Source organism: Aplysia californica, unplaced genomic scaffold (genome assembly GCF_000002075.1).
Source record: "Aplysia californica isolate F4 #8 unplaced genomic scaffold, AplCal3.0 scaffold00871, whole genome shotgun sequence".
NCBI lineage: Eukaryota > Metazoa > Mollusca > Gastropoda > Aplysiida > Aplysiidae > Aplysia > Aplysia californica.
In genome coordinates, this window is record NW_004798141.1 from 211888 (window position 1) to 216715 (window position 4828).

General features: G+C 39.6%; 1 protein-coding gene across 1 annotated transcript in view; it reads left to right on the forward strand.

Moving 5' to 3' along the window:
- Positions 1-1389: 1389 nt before the first annotated feature.
- LOC101852514 (probable peptidylglycine alpha-hydroxylating monooxygenase 1) overlaps positions 1390-4828 on the forward strand; it is a gene marked incomplete in the record, with an annotated part of 33532 nt that continues 30093 nt past the window's right edge. The window contains 1 exon segment of the mRNA XM_013089087.2: positions 1390-1534.

Below are 4828 nucleotides of genomic sequence, written 5' to 3' on the forward strand. Positions count from 1 at the left end.
ACCGCCCACAGAACATCTCTGTCAGTCTGCTGAGATGTTGTATTACTCCCAACACGAGTCGGCCCAAATAGGTGAAAAGAACCTGCCTCCTACATGATCTAGACTAAGTCCACGAGGGCATAAAACATCTACAGTTACAATTATAATAAAACCTTGGCAGTCATGGTCGTTTGGAGTGTATCAGAATAAGTTGAGGTCAGCCTGGTGCAGATCAGGGCTTAACCTACTACAGCACTTACAGCTTTTCCTTGTTCTGGCTCTGTCGATGTCCATTCCTCTCGGTCGTGAGTGAGCTCTCGTAACTTTTCCTTCCTGAATTTCTAGCGTGATGGCTGTATCGTGACCACGGAATCAAGGGACACTGTCAACGCAATTGGTTACGCCTTTGTTTAGAATCTGGGTATGGAAAATTTTGGCAGCTTATGAAGTTTCGAATCCCAAACGAAGTTGAACAGAGCTCAGCCTTAAAAGAAATGTTGGTTACTGTAAGACAAAAAGTAGTGGTACAGCAGGTTTTCTAACCCCCCTTAATTATAATATGTTTTGTTTTGCATCTACACTTTCAGCAATTTCAGTACCGTGTAAATTGATGATAAAACAGCTGCCGAAGCAAACCTCTGATACACTATAGTTAGAAATAATTTAATAATCAGTTAATGATCAAAATAACATTCCAATGGGTCCTTGGCTTGAAACTCATTGGTTGTCAATAAAGGCACAAGGGTTGTGGGCCTTCTTGGGACACCGTAAGCATAACTTAGTTATTCATATGGATTTTTTAAAATTCTTGTTTTCTTTCTCTAAGCTTTAAATAGCCAGACAGCAACAAGTAGACTGTGCCATATGCAAACTCATGTTTCTGATTTATGTTGACAGTCCAAATGTATGTGCCGTAACATTGCCTTTGGTCTGCTGCTCATCAGACATGTTTGTCCACTACGCCCTAAAAGAGCTAGAACAATAATCTATTGCATGCACAGGAGCCAGTGCTAATTCCGATTTTATACATTAAATGTGTATAACTTCAATTTACCATGTAAAGTCAATGGACAAGCAGCGCTATAGTATACGGACAAAGGGGATGCAATGAGCGAAGAGTGATGTCTGCGAACCACAAACAACTAATACTCAGCCGTTCGAACAAACAGTAATACAGATTTCGTGTGAACGAAAAACTGTTTTGTGGGAGAGCTAAAGAGGTTGCACCCTCATAAAAAAACACAACAACTATGCATACAAACAACGCCCAAGTTGATAAGACATTACGAGTACACAGTACCATAGCCGGCGGAGTGACAGGGGACTCCCCGTGCATTCTCTCAACGCCCACACACAACAGACGCGACCAGACAAGAGTTCCACTCGCCTTATGACGTCACTGATCAGATCGCTGACGTAGGCGGGGGGTCAGAAATTATCATTCATTGAGTGAGTGAGAGAGAGGGAGGAAACCCACACTCATCTGATAGTCATTACGATTTTGGATCATAATATAGCGTGTTGCACAGTGGGCTAAGAATAAAAGCAAGGAAATGTAAGTACACCTGTATGATGTTTGTGTGTCCGTGAGTATTGTGAATGTGTAGGTGTGCTAGGTTATTAAGCTGTTACATCTGTACGTTTTGTTGTTTGTCGGTCACTGCGTTGTGCAATCATTCCGATTTCACCCCAGCTGTTGTGAGAAAGACGAGATGTTGAGAAGATAAATCTTTACTTCTCCGTCATTGACAGTGATGAAAATAACCCTGCTACCCATTTATTTGAACTAATCACGTACCGTGTAATGTGTTTTATAGTAGGTTAAAATAATTATTGGATTTGGTACCAAAAGAAAAATGATATTACTTGAACATGTGTAAACATTTGCTTATAATATGTAGGCCCCTATGTGGCAATAATCTTACTGGATATCTTTTTCATCATTCACAATTTCGATGTAAGCAGAAAAGTTAATGCCAACAGTCTGTTGATCTGATCGGGATTCGCAGAAAAGAGTCGACAGTCAGATGTGGGAAGATCCGAGCTTAAGCTTCGAGGCACTTGGTGCACTTGTCACGTTCTGTGGGTGTCACGGTTAAATTTTTTGGCATCTTTTTTTAAGAACAGATCTCACAAAAACACGAAAACAAAACGAAAACCACCCAAAGAATAAGAGGAATACAAACAATAGCGACAAAAGTAAAATCTAACAAGGGAACAACACTATCTGCAATAATAAACAGATAAGAACAACTTAGGTCGTTTTCTGTCAACATAATAATCATCATTTCCTTTCCAGTCCATGTAAAACCTTCATAGTTCTCTTTTTTCCAAAGTGTAAAATTATTTTAATATATGCATTCAATTAAGTCGACTCCCTTCTTGGCCAGATGTTCATGCCGTCTGACTCTACTAAATACACCATCTAGAGCATAATATTATGTGAGCAGTCATTTGTAATGAAATATTTGTTTCTAGTGTAGTCTTTCTCTTACATATAAACATTACAAAGAAAACGTATTATTAAGATAGTTTGGATTTTGGGGGTTTTCCTACATGATCTGCATAGATCAGACTCCAATTATCTGATAAATTTAAGACTTATGAAAGATTCCAATACAAGACAAGACCAGATTTTGATTTTGCTGTCTAGAATCCACGTGAATATCGTTTATATTGTCCAACTCCACCCTCGCACCTTTGGTACTAATGCCCATCCCTCAGGCCTCTTCCTACGCATCAAATTATCACAATGCCAACCAGTTTGAGTTGCAGTCTTTTGGTGCAGAACCGCACGTACGCGGGACACAAAAATAAAACAAAATAAAACAGCCCTTATCAAACCAGTGATTCTGACGTTTTTGCGTGGGAGGTGGGAATTGACCATATGCGGGTGACGAGATCCCTTATCCACGCGGGAACTTTCAATAAGGTGAATACGTTTCGGTGATTCATCTGCTGAGATTCTTACTCGTTCTGAAAGTTTGGTTGTATTTTTGTTGTTGTATTTTTACATTTTGGGTTCAACATGAGGGAAGCTTTTGTATTTGCCCCAATGAAATTGTTGTTGTTGTTGTTGTTGTTGATGATGTTGTTATTGTTTTTGTTGTATCTGCTGAGGCTGCCTCGGCTGCTGCTGTATTTGTAGCATTTGTTGTTGTTGTTCTTGTTCCTGTTGTTATTGTTGTCCTTCTTCTTTTTCTTCTTCTTCTTCTTCTCCTGTCCTCCACCTCCTCCTCCTTCTTCTTTTTCTTCTTCTTCTTCTTCTTCTTCATCTTCTTCTTCTTCTTCTTCTTCTTCTTCTTCTTCTTCTTCTTCTTCTTCTTCAAAAACCGAATCAACTTCAAAATAAACTTTCACAACAATATCATCATCAACAACAACAACAACAACAACGACGACGACGACGACGACGACGACGACAACAACAGCAACAACAACAACAACAACAACAACAATAGCAACAACAACATTAGCAACAACAACAACAACAACAACAACAACAACAACTACAACACAATTTTCCCCCGCTTATTTCCCCCTGGGTAAGCTACTGAAAAAGAGTCCTCTTTGTTCTGTTCGGGAGACATCATTATAATTTTCATCTTGGTGCCTTGTTACAAGAGAGGAGATGGTCAATTTGAGGAAGAGTGCAGGAAATCCATACGATCAAGACACTCTTTTCACTTCTGATCTCCATGAAATCGTCCCTCCTCCGATAACAATGGTGGTTAACGCCGAACGAATACACATACATCTTGTGTTGCGCCCTGTCGTTTTTCCCCAGTTCTTAGCGCAGAACAATGCTGCGATCCATCATGATTAGATCTGATGCATCGGGGCTATTACTGACGCCGATTGGAAGACTCTTAGTGTGGGCAGCAGACAGAAGCCATTGAATGATGTTTGCCCGCTAAGAACTTGGATAAGGGGTACATATCTTCAGATATTTAGACGTTGGTCTGACGCTCAAGCAGATAAATTGAAAAAGAATGGCGTGTAAGGAGGAAGTGATTAGGATAGATAGATAGATAGATAGATAGATAGATAGATAGATAGATAGATAGGTAGATAGATAGATAGATAGATAGATAGATAGATAGATAGATAGATAGATAGATAGATAGATAGATAGATAGATAGATAGATAGATAGATGAGAGAGATAGAGAGATAGAGAGATAGAGAGACAGAGAGATATATAGATAGATAGATAGAGATATAGAGGGATAGAGAGGGGGAGGAGATAAAGAAAGATAGAGAAATAGAGAGTGGGAAAGGGGGGGGGGTGTCTAAACAGAACTGGGCTGTTTGCCAGATCTCTTAACTAAATCACGACATTTGCTTGTTTAACGATTATCGATCGTTTCGAGATTTTCAAACCTCATCTATTTCTGTGCTTGGAAAGAGAAGTACAACATGACATGACAAGTACAGCGGTAGTAGTGTATAAATAGGACTGATCTTTATATTATGACAAAATAATTTTCCAGCTATTTTGGAGGCTGCTAAACCCGAAAGATAAAAGTTCCAAGCTCTTTTCAGCCACCTTTTTGCAACTTTGATTCTTCTTCAGTCATACCTTTATCAATTATCCACTGTGCTTGGTTTTGTCAAAAAGTATGCAAATCGACTTCGAGCACACATTTGGATTACAGTCGAACCTGTGTAAGACGGCCACCCATTGTCAAGGAGAAAAGTGGCCTTATAAGACAGGTGGCCGTCTTAGGCAGAATTGATCAAGATGAAGAAAACAAACCATTTCTTTCTGAGGTCCCAACCGAAAGTAGCCGCATTGTTATTGTTGATTTTGTTGTTGTTATTGTTGTTTTCGCTGGGGGGGGGGGGGG